Below are 15,326 nucleotides of genomic sequence, written 5' to 3' on the forward strand. Positions count from 1 at the left end.
AGTTGTAATGTTTCTAGATTTATCTATTCCTTCTATGTTATCAAATTTGGTGGCATATAATTGTTCGTAGCAGTTTCTTATGATCTGTGGTATTTCTGTGTTATCAGTTGTAATGTCTCCTCTTTCATTACTGATTTTATTTGAGACTACTTTCTTTTTTCTGAGTTAGTCTAGTAAAGGTTTCTCAAGTTTGTTTATCTTTTAAAAAAATAGTTCTTAGTTTTATTGATCTTTCCTATTGTGCTTATAATCTTTATTTCATTTATTTCTTCTCTGGTCTTTGTTATTTCCTTCCTTCTACTAACTGTGGATTTAGGTTGTTCTTCATATTCTTGTTCCTTGAGATGCAAAGTTAGGTTGAATATTTTCTTTTTTTTCCCTTAATGTAGGCTATTATTGCTATAAACTTTCCTCTTAGGACTGCTTTTGCTGCATCCCACAAGCTTTTGTTTGTTGTGTTTCCTTTTTCAATTGTCTCAAGAATTTAAATAAAAAAATCTTTTTGATTTCTTCTTTAAACTATTGGTTGTTCAGGAGCATGCTGTCTAATCTCCACGTATTTGAGAATTTTCCAGTTTTCTTTTTGATTTCTAGTTTCATAACATTTTGGTTGGGAAAGAGGCTTAATATGATTTCTGTCTTCTTAAATTTATCAAGACTTGTTTTGTAGCCTAACACTTGATCTATCCTGGAGAGTATTACACATGTGCTTTAGAAAAATGCTTATCCTGCTGCTGCTGGATGAAATGTTCTATATTTTTCAGTTAGGCTCATCTGGTCTAACATGTCATTTAAGTCCAATGTTTCCCTATTAATATTCTGTGTGGATGATAAATCCATTTTAAGTGGAGTATTAAAGTGCTTTATTATGTTGATTACTATTTATTTCTCTCTTCAGATCTGTTAATATTTGCTTTATATATTCAGGTGTTTCAGTGTTAGGTGCAATAAATATTTATAATTGTCATATCCTCTTGATTAAGTGACAATGTTATCATCATATAATGATCTTGTCTCTTGTTACAGTCTTTGGTTTAATGCCTATTTTGTTTGATATAAGTATAAATACCCCTGCTTTCTTTTGATTCCTATGTGCATGGAATACCTCTTCCCATCCCTTCACTTTCATTCTATGTGTATCTTTAAAGCAGTAGCTGGGAACATCAGGATGTTAGATTAGCCCCTATCAGAAGAGAAACTGAAGATGGGTGTTTTTGCTCACTCACTCTGTGCTGAGTCAGAGGGAATAGTCACTGGGAGTGTTTGTGCGTCTAAGAAGGACCTCTTTGTTTGTGTGGCCCCTGGGGGCTCATGAATGCTGAGCTCCCTTAGCTCCCAGAGGTAGGTGATTTTGGAGCCAGTCCCTTGGGTGGTCTCCATAGCAGTTGATGTGCCAGATGTGTGGACAAACTCCTTCCAGGGATATGCTGGCAATTTTGTTTTACTGGAGTGAGCCACAGGCAGAAGTGGGGGAAAGTGCCCAATGACTCTTTGGGCTCCAACGAGGATCACAGCCAGCACTTAGATGTGTGCTAATTAGAAGCTGGACGCTCAGGCATCAGCTTATAAAGCATGCAGTCAAACCCTTTCCAGGGAAAGAGTGGGAGATGGGTGTTTTACCTGCTCCCGCTGCACTGGGCCTTGGGGGTATAGCCATGGTGAGTGCTCATGTGCCTATTAACAACTGATTCCTTATTTGCTATAGTCTCCTGAGACTCATCAACACAAGCCCTGTGGGCTTTTTGAGCTAGGTGATTTGGAGACGTGTCTCATAAGTGTCAGTTTTAAAAGTTGGGGTGGAAGATGTTTGGTACATCCCTTTACTTCTTAGAGAGAAACTGGGAGTTGAAGGTTCCCTCCTGATTGTATGGCACTGTGCCGAGGGTAGGGTTTATGGTGAGAGTGTTTCAAGTTTTCCTCTCCATTTCAATGCAGATATTTTCTCATCACCCAATGTGTCAGAGTCACTCAACTAGTTCCTGGATTTCTTTCAGAGGGAATTCCTCAGTGTGGGACCATATATTCTACGAGCAGTTGGAGGAGGGAAATTTAGGACCCTCCTATGTTGCCATCTTGGTGATGTGGAAAGGCAATATTAATATAGATGAAACAAATGGGCAATGGGAGGCAATTAAACTCAGAAAATGCTGATCTAACCATAAAGAAATTACTGAAATATGTTTTATAACTGTATGAACTTTAAACCACCTACACCCAAATCTGGCCATCAATATCTGTCTAGTTCCAATAGATAGAATTCATTTATGGCCAAATTAATATAGGTGATTTTTGTTGTTGTTGTTGTTGCTGTGTATTGGCAAGTACTTGCAAAGTGAACTGTAGGATATTTTGTTCCTTAGAATTTGTGTCAATTTCAGAATAAGGAAATGAATCTGAAGAATAATATAAGTGAACTTTTCCAAATATTAAAAAAAATAGAAAACAAAAATGTGATTTAGACTTTATTTAATTTCCTGTTGTCATCACATGAAGAATTCTTCAAGTTCTGTAAAAAGGGAAAAGGAGTAAATATGTTTCTTAAATTTAATGATTTTGGCCCAAGTTGACAAATGTTTTTGAATATCAATTCAAAACTATATGACTGCCAGCTATTGTCAATTGCTCATTGCAAAATGAGTTTAGTGGGCAGAAGGATTCCAAGCCTCACAGTTGGAGTACTAAATTCAGGCTATGTCTGTAAAGCAAGACAAGACAAACATTACCTCAGAATATCTAACAGTCTGGTATTCTCTACCACCTTAAAAACACATTGGAATATTAAAAAAAATTAATCTGGTATCAATCATATTGTTTGAAGTGGTCTCCAATTCAATAGTGAATGGAAATGGAGATCTGGTTACTATGTGTAAATCCATGGAAGAGTTGATACCAGTGTAAAACAAACCTTTTGAGTCTGCTGTTTCATGCAACAATGATTAAAGCCTTAGCACATGTGACTGGCACATAGTAAGTCTTCAAGGAACGTCAGCTATTGCACTACTTTCACTAAGGACCCAGTCTCAGAACAGCATGCAGGAAAGGAGAAATGAGCTATTATCACACAATTCTACATGCAAGTAGAGAAGTCACAAGTTTATTTTTAATCCATAGTTTAAAAAAAAGGTTGTGGATAGAGACCTTCAAGATGGTGGAGGAGTAAGATGTGGAGATCACCTTCCTCCCCGCAAATACATTAGAAATACACCTACATGTGGAACAACTCCTACAGAACACTGGCAGAAAACCTCAGACTTCCCAAAAGGCAAGAAATTCCCCACGTACCTGGGTAAGGCAAAAGAAAAAAGAAAAACAGAGACAAAAGAATAAGGACAAGACCTGCACCTCTGGAAGGGAGCTGTGATGGAGGAAGTTTCCACACACTAGGAAGCCCCTTCACTGGGAAAGATGGGGGGTGGTGGGGAGGAAGCTTTGGAGCCACGGAGGAGAGCACAGCAATAGGGGTGTAGAGGGCAAAGTGGAGAGATTTCCACACAGAGGATTGGTGCCGAACAGCACTCACCAGCCTGAAAAGTTGTCTGCTCACCCACTGGGTTGGCTATGAGCTGGGAGCTGAGGCTCTGGGTACTGAAGTCTGATCTCAAGGAGAGGATTGGGGTGAGCTGTGTGAACACAGCCTGAAGGAGGTTAGTGCACCACAGCTAGCTGGGAGGGAACCCGGGAAAAAGACTGGAACTGCCTAAGAGGCAAGAGACCGTTGTTTCAGAGTGTGTGAGGAGAGGGGATTCAGGGCACAGTCTAAACGAGCTCCAGAGACAGGTGTAAGCCATGGCTATCAGCACGGACACCAGAGATGGGCATGAAATGCTAAGGCTGCTGCTGCAGCTACCAAGAAGCCTGTGTACAAGCACAGATCACTATTCACACCTCCCCTACCAGGAGCCTGTGCAGCCCACCACGGCCAGGGTCCTGTGATCCAGGGACAACTTCCCTGGGAGAACACACGGTGCACCTCAGGCTGTTGCAACATCACACTGGTCTCTGCCACCGCAGGCTTGCCCCGCATTCCATACCCCACCCTCCCCACTGTCAGAGTGAGTCAGAACCCCCTAATCAGCTGCTCCTTTAACCCCATCCTGTCTGGGTGGGGAACAGATGCCCTCAGGCGACCTACATGAGGAAGCAGGGCCAAATCCAAAGCTGAACCCCAGAAGCTGTGTGAACAAAGAAGAGAAAGGAAAATCTCTACCAACAGCCTCAGGAGCAGTGGATTAAATCTCCACAATCAACTTGATGAACCCTGCATCTCTGGAATAACTGAATAGACAATGAATCATCCCAAAATTGAGGCCGTGGATTTGGGAGCAACTGTAGACTTGGGGTTTGCTTCCTGCATCTAATTTGTTTCTGATTTTATGTTTATCTTAGTTTAGTATTTAGAGTTTATTATCATTGGTAGATTTGTTTATGGATTTCGTTGTTCTATCCTTTTTTCTTTTCTTATATATAGATATATCTTTTTTCCCTTTTTCTCTTTTTCTGAGTGTGTATGTGTATGCTTCTTTGCGTGATTTTGTCTGTGTAGCTTTGCTTACACCATTTGTCCTAGGGTTCTGTCTGTCTGTTATTTTGTTTTTGTTTTTTTATTTTTACTATAGTTTTTAGCACTTGTTATCATTGGTGGATTTGTTTTTTGGTATGAGTGCTACCTTCTTTCCTTCTTTCTTCTTTTTTTTTCTTTTTTTTTATTACTTTAAAATTTTTTTATTTTTAATAATATTTTTATTTTAATAACTTTATTTTATTTTCCAAAATAAAATTAAAAAATTATTTTAATTACCTTATATTATTTTATTTTATTATTTTAAGAATCTTTAAAAAGTTATTAAACTTTTTTATATGAATATTTTTATTTTAATAAATTTTTATTTTATTTTATTATTTTTTCTTTCTTTCATTTTTTCTACCTTTTCTTCTGAGCCGTGGGGCTGACAAGGTCTTGGTGCTCCAGCTGGGTTTCAGGCCTGTGCCTCTGAGGTGGGAGAGCCAAGTTCAGACACTGGTCCACCAGAGACCTCTGAGCTACACGTGATATCAACCAGCGAAAGATCTCCCAGAGATCTCCATCTCAATGCTAAAACCCAGCTCCACTCAACGACCAGCAAGCTACAGTGCTGGACACCCTATGCCAAACAACTAGCAAGACAGGAACACAACCTAACCCATCAGCAGAGAACCTGCCTAAAATCATAATAAGGTCACAGAAACCCCAAAACACACCACCAGACACGTTCCTGTCCACCAGAAAAACAAGATCGGGGCTCACCCACCAGAACACAGGCACCAGTCCCCTCCAACCAGAAGCCTACACAACCCACTGAACCAACGTTAGCCACAGGGGGGAAAAACACCAAAACAATAGGTACTACGGACCTGCAGCCTGTGAAAAGGAGAACCCAAACACAGTAAGTTAAGCAAAATGAGAAGACAGAGACACACACAGCAGATGAAGGAGCAAGGGAAAAACCCAGCAGACCAAACAATGAAGTGGAAATAGGCAGTCTACCTGAAAAAGAATTCAGAGTAATGATAGTAAAGATGATCCAAAATCTTGAAAATAGAATGGAGAAAATACAAGAAATGTTTAACAAACACCTAAAAGAACTAAAGAGCAAACAAACAATGATGAACAACCCAGTAAAGGAAATTAAAAATTCTCTAGAAGGAATAAATAGCAGAATAACTGAGGCAGAAAAATGGATAAGTGACATGGAAGATAAAATAGTGGAAATAACTACCGCAGAGCAGAATAAAGAAAAAAGAATGAAAAGAATTGAGGACAGTCTCAGAGACTTCTGGGACAAAATTAAATGCAACAACATTTGAATTATAGGGGTCCCAGAAGAAGAAGAGAAAAATAAGGGACTGAGAAAATATTTGAAGAGATTATAATTGAAAACTTCCCTAATATGGGACAGGAAATAATCTGTCAACTCCAGGAACTTCAGAGAGGCTCATACAAGATAAATCCACAGAGAAACACGTCAAGACACATATTAATCAAACTATCAAAAATTAAATACAAAGAAAAAATATTAAAAGCAGCAAGGGAAAAACAACAAATAACATACAAGGGAATCCCCATAAGATTAACAGCTGCTCTTTCAGCAAAAACTCTGCGAGACAGAACGGAGTGGCAGGACATATTTAAAGTGATGAAAGGGAAAAACCTACAACCAACATTACTCTACAAAGCAAGGATCTCATTCAGAGTCAACGGAGAAATTAAAAACTTTACAGACAAGCAAAAGCTAAGAGAATTCAGCACCACCAAACCAGCTTTACAACAAATGCTAATGGAACTTCTCTAGGCAGGAGACACAAGAAAAGGAAAAGACTTACATTAACAAACCCAAAACAATTAAGAAAATGGTAATAGGAACATACATATTGATAACTACCTTAAATGTAAATGGATTAAATGTTCCAACCAAAAGACACAGACTGGCTGAATGGATAAAACAACAAGACCTGTATATATGCTGTCTACAAGATACCGACTTCATACCTAGGGACACATACAGACTGAAAGTGAGGGGAAGGAAAAAGATATTCCGTGCAAATGGAAATCAAAAGAAAGCTGGAGTAACAATTCTCCTATCAGACAAAATAGACTTTAAATAAAGACTATTACAAGACACAAAGAAGGACACTACATAATTATCAAGGTATCAATCCAAGAAGAAGATATAACAATTGTAAATATTTATGCACCCAACATAGGAGCACCTCAATACATAAGGCAAATGCTAACAGCCATAAAAGGGGAAATCAACATTAACACAATCCTAGTAGCGGAGTTTAACACCCTACTGTCACCAATGGACAGATGATCCAAAATGAAAATAAATAAGGAAACACAAGCTTTAAATGATACAGTAAACAAGATGGATTTAATTGATATTTATAGGACATTCCATCCAAAAACAACAGAATACACTTTCTTCTCAAGTGCTCATGGAACATTCTCCAGGATAGATCATATCTTGGGTCACAAATCAAGCCTTGGTAAATTTTAAAAAATTGAAATCATATCAAGTATCTTTTCTGAACACAATGCTATGAGACGAGATATCAATTACATTAAAAAATCTGTAAAAAATACAAACACATGGAGGCTAAAAAATACACTACTAAATAACCAAGAGATCACTGAAGAAATCAAAGAGGAAATAAAAAATACTTAGAAGTGATGACAATGAAAACACGACGACCCAAAACCTATGCAATGCAGCAAAAGCGGTTCTAAGAGGAAAGTTTATAGCAATAAAATCCTACCTCACGAAACAAGAAAAAACTAAAATAAACAACCTAAACTTACAGCTAAAGCAATTAGAGAAAGAAGAGCAAAAAAACCCCAAAGTTAGCAGAAGGAAAGAAATCATAAAGATCAGATCAGCAATAAATGAAAGAGAAATGAAGGAAACAATAGCAAGGATCAATAAAACTAAAAGTTGGTTCTTTGAGAAGATAAACAAAATTGATAAACCATTAGCCAGACTCAAGAAGAAAAAATGAGAGAAGGCGCAAATCAATAGAATTAGAAATGAAAAAGGGGAAGTAACAACTGACACTGCAGAAATACAAAAGATCATAAGAGATTACTACAAGCAAATATATGCCAATAAAATGGACGACCTGGAAGAAAAGGACAAATTCTTAGAAAAACACATCCTTCCAAGGCTGAACCAGGAAGAAATAGAAAATATAAACAGACCAATCACAAGCACTGAAATTGATACTGTGATCAAAAATCTTCCAACAAACAAAAGCACAGGACCAGATGGCTTCACAGGTGAATTCTATCAAACATTTAGAGAAGAGCTAACACTTATCCTTCTCAAACTCTTCCAAAATATAGCAGGAGGAACACTTTTAAATTCATTCTAAGAGGTCACCATCAGCCTGATAGTAAAACCAGAGAAAGATGTCCCTAAAGAAGAAAACTACAGGCCAATATCGCTGATGAATATAGATGCAGAAATCCTCAACAAAATACTAGCAAACAGAATCCAACAGCACATTAAAAAGATCATAAACCATGATCAAGTGTGGTTTATCCCAGGAATGCAAGGATTCTTCAATATACGCAAATCAATCAACGTGGAACACCATATTTACAAACTGAAGTATAAAAACCGTATGATAATCTCAATAGATGCAGAAAAAGCTTTCGACAAAAATCAACACCCATTTATGATAAAAACTCTCCAGAAAGTAGGCATAGACGGAACTTACCTCAACATAATAAAGGCCATATATGACAAACCCACAGGCAACATCATTCTCAATGGTGAAAAACTGAAACCATTTCCTCTAAGGTCAGGAACAAGACACAGGTGTCCACTCTCACCACTATTATTCAACATAGTTTTGGAAGTCTCAGCCACAGCAATCAGAGATGAAAAAGAAATAAATGGAATCCAAATTGGAAAAGAAGTAAAACTGTTACTGTTTGCAGATGAAATATTACACATAGACAATCCTAAAGATGTTACCAGAAAACTACTAGACTTAATCAGTGAATTTGGTAAAGTAGCAGGATACAAAATTAATGCACAGAAATCTCTTGCATTCCTATACACTAATGATGAAAAATCTGAAAGAGAAATTAAGGAAACACTCCCATTTACCACTGAAACAAAAAGAATAAAATACCTAGGAATAAACCTACCTAAGGAGACAAAAGACCTGTATGCAGAAAACTATAAGACACTGATGAAAGAAATGAAAGATGATACAAACAGATGGAGAGATATACCATTTTCTTGGATTGGAAGAATCAACATTGTGAAAATGACTATACTACCCAAAGCAATCTACAGATTCAATGCAATCCCTATCAAACTACCAATGTCATTTTCACAGAAATAGAACAAAAAATTTCACAAATTGTATAGAAACACAAAGACCCCAAATAGCCAAAGCAATCTTGAGAAAGAAAAATGGAGCTGGAGGAATCAGGCTCCTGGGCTTCAGACTATACTACAAAGTTGTAGTAATCAAGACAGTATAGTACTGGCACAAAAACAGAAATATAGATCAATGGAACAGGATAGAAAGCCCAAAGATAAACCCACGCACATATGGTCACCTTATCTTTGACAAAGGAGGCAACAATATACAGTGGAGAAAAGACAGCCTCTTCAATAAGTGGTGCTGGGAAAACTGGACAGCTACATGTAAAAGAATGAAATTAGAACACTCCCTACTACCATACACAAAAATAAACTCAAAATGGATTAAAGACATATATATAAGGCCAGACACCATCAAACTCTTAGAGGAAAACATAGGTAGAACACTCTATGACATAAATCACAGCAAGATCCTTTTTGGCCCACCTCCTAGAGAAATGGAAATAAAAAGAAAAATAAATGGGACCTAATGAAACTTAAAAGCTTTTGCACAACAAAGGAAACCATAAACAATACGAAAAGACAGCCCTCAGAATGGGAGAAAATATTTGCAAATGAAGCAACTGACTAAGGATTAATCTCCAAAATATGCAAGCAGCTCATTCAGCTCAATATCAAAAAAACAAACAACCCAATCCAAAAATGGCCAGAAGACATTTCTAAATAGACATTTCTCTAAAGAGGATATACAGATTTCCAACAAACACATGAAAGGATACTCAACATCACTAATCATTAGAGAAATGCAAATCAGAACTACAATGAGGTATCACCTCTCACCAGTCAGAATGGCCATCCTCAAAAAATCTACAAACAATAAATGCTGGAGAGGGTGCAGAGAAAAGGGAACCCTCTTGCACTGTTGGTGGGAATGCAAACTGATACAGCCACGATGGAGAATAGTATGGAGGTTCCTTAAAAAACTAAAAATAGAACTACCATATGACACAGCAATACTACTCCTGGGCATATATTCTGAGAAAACCATAAATCAAAAAGAGTCATGTACCACAATGTTCATTGCAGCACTAATTACAATAGCCAGGACATGGAAGCAACGTAAGTGTCCATCGACAGATGAATGGATAAAGAAGACGTGGCACATGTATACAATGGAATATTACTCAGCCATAAAAAGAAATGAATTTGCATTATTTGTAGTGAGGTGGATGGACCTAGAGACTGTCATACAGGGTAAAGCAAGTCAGAAAGAGAAAAACAAATACCGTATGCTAACACATATATATGGAATCTAAAGGACAAAAAATGATGAAGAACTTAGGGGCAGGACGGGAATAACAAGGCAGACATAGGAAATGGACTTGAGGACATTGGGATGGGGAAGGGTAAGCTGGGACAAAGTGAGAGAGTGGCATGGTCATATATACACTACCAAATGTAAAATAAATAGCTTGTAGGAAGCAGCTGCATAGCACAGAGAGATCAGCTCAGTGCTTTGTGACCACCTAGAGGAGAGAGATAAGGGGGATGGGAGGGAGACTCAAGAGAGAGGATATATGGGGATATGTGTATATGTGTAGCTGATTCGCTTTGTTTTAGGACAGAAACTAACACACCATTGTGAAGCAATTGTACTCCAATAAGGATGTTGAAGAGAAAAAAAAGGTTGTGAAGATCAATTCAGATTAATTTCAGAATCAATATTATTTACATTTCTACATTTTTCAAAAGTCAAATTATACAGTATCTTACATATATCATAGCTAGGAATGTGTGTTGAAACAAATAGATCAAAAGGAAAAATTATATATGTGTGTGCATATATTATCTCTGTCTTCCTATCTATCTATCTATCATCTATCTATCTATCTATCTATCTATCTATCTATCTATCTATCTATCATCTCCTTGAGTACATTTAAGAGACTGAAACTGTTGAACTACTGATTCAGCATTTTGTTTTATTTTTACAACTGATAAACTAGTTCTGTTTCAAATTCAATTCAAAAAGTTGATCGTGTAGCCATGATAAAATCCATTCTTTCCTGTACTGCATATTTTACTATTATATGAAACCAGATAAATTATTGGGAAAATTTATTCTTTAATGAGCTACATTTTATGATGTGGAAAAAAGGTTTTGTAGAAAAGAAAAATAGTTATTCTTCCTTAATGATAGCATTCTATTGGAACAGGACCACAGGAACAATATATATTTCATTGCAAATAAGAATTTAACCTTCATGTTGTTAACAGTCTCATTCCCCATGTAAATAATTAGATAATCCATTAATCCAGTAACAGTATCTCTACCTATTTGTTTCTTATATCAACCACAACTGGTGTATTAGTTTCCTACAGCTGCCATAACAATGTACCACAGACTAGATTCCTTCTGAGGATTCGATTCTGGGGGAGAATCTGTTCAATGTTTCCGTTAGAAATTCAGAAATAGCAAATTTAAAACCACCAAATTAATAAATAGTATCTATAAGAGTTTATTGTGCATAGAAAAACGTTCATGAACTGGGAGTTTCCAAATCCAAAGACTAATATGAAGCTCAGAGGTATGAAGTTACATGATGGGTTGTAAAGTGAAAATGAGGAAGTTATTAACATTTATAACAATTGGTTATTACAAAGGGGGTTCCTAAATGGCAGGGGATTGGTTAAAATGATTATTTCATACCAATTTTAGGAAGATGACTTAAGTTTCTCTTATGATTGTCAGAGGCATTTACAAAAAATAACCTAAGTTAAGTTTCCTTTATGTTCATGAAAAAAGCTAGATTTAGTTTTGCTTACATGACTTAGGTGGTTTTGTCTGTTCGGGGAAATCTCAATTTTGGTATCTGTTTTTTACTTAATTTTAACACTTTGCTCCTAGTTACTGGTGAAAGCCAGCAATATTTGGCATTCCTTGGCTTGTCCACTCCAAACTGTGTCCCCATCCTCACATGACATTCTCTCTGTGTCTGCCTTCACATATTCCTCATAAATGTCCTTATAAGGACACTAGTTATACTGGATTAGGAACCCATCCTACTCCAGAATGACTTCATTTTAATTTAACTGCAAATGCAAAAACTTATTTCCAAATAAGGTCAGATTCTAAAGTACTGGGGATTTGGACACCAACATACCTTTTTTTGGGCATGGGCAGTGATTCAACTCATAATTGCAAAAGGTTTGATTGGCACTGGTATCAACTCTTCCAGGGATTTACACTGGGGACTTAATTGTAATTTTACTTTATTTATTTATTTAGTTTTTGCTTCTTAATTTCCATCTTTGTCTCCTTATACCATGGAGAAAAAAATGGAGAGTATTTTATTCCTATAGATGATTAAGTTATAGAATTTGGCTTCTTGAGGAAAAATAGGAGGCAGAGATTATTGCTACTCATTCCAAGATATGTCTTCCCAGACATGAGTATCAGAGTGAACAGAGTTGAGACACAGCATGGTGTGAATAAGCCTTAGAAGGAAATGAAGTGAGTCCAACAGAGACTTCCTGGGAAATAGCATTGTCAGTGCTAACCCAGGCGCCAGTATGGAGAACCAGAGTGGAGGTAGGAAGGAGGATGCAGGTTTCAGACAAAGGCACAAGGGCCTCATGGCTATGATGAATGAGCCTGAAAGAATAACCTTTTGTAAAAGTAGAATTTGGGGGATGAGAACCAATTAAGTAATTGCACTCAGCGCTGAGGACATTATTGGGTCAAACAATGCTGGCGAATAAAATAGGAACTTAGAAAAATTCTGAAATTACAACAGGCAGGCACATAAGTCCTATAAAAAGTCCCAAAAGATTAAAAAACCAGGATCAAAGTCAAGAGATTGACAAAACAGAAGTGAGAGGTAAACAACTTGGACAAGCTATCCTGTCACTAAAGAATGAGATGTGTGAAAAAAGAATGCAGTCATCAGTCTAGATAGGTCCAAAAGGTGAGCAAAAGGGGGACCACAGATAATGAAAACTTATTGCCATCCCAGGCAAGAAGCTACAAAGGCAGGAACCAATTACATCCTGGAACCTGCAAATGAGAGCTAGCCCAGTGGGTTCACCTGCTGGAAAGACAAGGTCAATCTAAAGGTACTCGAGGGCTTGCTGGAGGTGGAGATAGGAAAGAGGATGAGGATGTGGAGTCCACACTGTTGTGGTAATTTTCATTCTGACAATTAACCTGAGCAGTCTGGTTGACTCTTCATCCTCAGGGTGAGGTTGGGGAATGTAGTTTGAATGAATCCATGAGGATTGTCAAAGAGAGTAGAAGCAGTTTCTCTCTCCAAATGAAAAAAAGGAACACATTCCCACCAGGCAAGAGTGCACTAAAATTAGTAGCCTAATTTTGTATGCAGGATGTGATGGTGGCTCTCCCTCTTCTTGAGTATAGGCTTAAGACAGTAGGAAAATACAATGAACCCCAAGGAGGTATAGGGTAGCTGATGTGCAGGTTCCCACCCGATACTACAATCTCCAGCTAGCAGCTTCTCAGGACTCCCTGACACCCCATTAGCCTCATCATCTACCTGAACATGGTTCCAACTCACAGCCATATGAAGCATATGGGAAGGTCTTTGGGCAAGATGGCTTAGAGGTTGAGAATAAGTAGATATCTGGATTTTACTGAGGTAAAAAATGCCATGTACTGCCTTCTTTGATTAATGGAACACATGAAAATTATTGAGGAAGTATAAATGTAAGAAGAAGCTGTGTCAAGGAAAAAGAATTTGCAACATTAACTTCAAATATAATTTTATTTTATTTATTTTTAAAAATATTCTATGTATCATTTTTTTGGCTGCGTCGGGTCAGTTGAGGCACGTGGGGTCTTCGTTGAGGCGTGCTAGAGTCTTTCGTTGCAGCGCAGGCTCTTTGTTGCAGCGTGCGGGCTTCTCTCTAGTTGTGGCATGTGGGTTTTCTCTCTCTAGTTGTGGCACATGGGCTCCAGGGCACGTGGGCTCTGTAGTTTGCGGCATGCGGGCTCTCTCACTGAGGCGTGCGAGCTCAGTAGTTGTGGCACATGGTCTTTGTTGCCCAGCAGCAATGTGGTGTCTTAGTTCCCCGACCACGGATCGAACCCACGTCCCGTGCAATGGAAGGCAGATTCTTTACCACTAGACCACTAAGGAAATCTCTTAAATATAATTTTAAAAGCTGATCTTTTTTCGAATGGAACAACAAAGGGTGGAGTGGGTCATGTATGAGCTCTCTTGATATGTATCTTAGAACATATATGCAAAATTCATTATTTATAAAACATTTCTGAGCCTGAGAAAGGTTAAAACAAATTAAAAAATCAAAAAGTAAATTCAATGCTATTGCTGTAAGTATATTAATAAATTAGCTTGACAAGGAGGATTAAAGAAATAAAGCAAAAAGCAGGTCAGTTTCAGTGAGAAATAACTATTAGTGGTCAATGAACTGATTTTAAACTTTAAGAACAACAACAACAAAAAACTTTAACATACATTTGGCATAAAAGGAAGGTCATGTATGCATATATGTTTCTATGGAGAGTGTCTCCAAAACTGATAATGGTAGTTAAATCAGGGATTCAAGGAAAAACTGAGTGACAGGGGTTCAGAAATAGGAGGAAGATATATATTTTACTGCATGTCATTTTGTACATGTTCAGTTTTATACAATGTAATATCTATACAAATTATTAATAAAGTTAAAAAATTGAGTGGAAGTAGGAATGTTTAGAATGCTACCATATTATGATGACATTTATGCATATTTTCAAAAAAATCTTACCTGTTGAAAATGATGTATATTGAATATGTGTAATATGTATGTAATTCTAAGCACAGAAAATGAACTCAAGGATGCAGAGCAAAATTGTAGTACTGATGTCTCAGACTTAGATGTAGAGGGAGAAGAGAGGGGAAAGGTGATTAAAGAGAAATTTGGTATTATCTACAAGATTTTAATTCTTAAAAAATTGATTGACACTGTGTGAAAATGTTACCATTGGTAACTCTAGATGGTATGGATATGTTTATTTGTTTTAGTATGCTTTGTGTATTGCTGTATTTTTAAAGTATTTGATAGTTAATATAGTTGACTTTACCCCCTATGGACCCATGTGGGAATATCTTTGAGCCACATCCCCAGTATCAAAATTAGGGTTATGCAGGCCATAACCTTTCTATTCTGCATACCTATCGAGAGATTTGCTCTCTCGAAAGTGAATGGCACTATTCACCATTGCTCCTATATCCCTGAATTTTTACCAGTACATGACATTATCTAGTCTTTGTCTAAAAGGTGCAAAGTAAAATCTCGTTTTCATTTACATTGTCTCATTACTATGACACTAATCATCACTTAATGATTTTAAGTATCTCTTTATGTGTTTTTCTGGTTTCTTCTAAAAATAATCTGCTCTGCTCATGAGTATTTTTTTCTTTTTTCCCTCCA

The sequence above is a fragment of the Eubalaena glacialis genome, chromosome 6 (assembly GCF_028564815.1).
Source record: "Eubalaena glacialis isolate mEubGla1 chromosome 6, mEubGla1.1.hap2.+ XY, whole genome shotgun sequence".
Taxonomy (NCBI): domain Eukaryota; kingdom Metazoa; phylum Chordata; class Mammalia; order Artiodactyla; family Balaenidae; genus Eubalaena; species Eubalaena glacialis.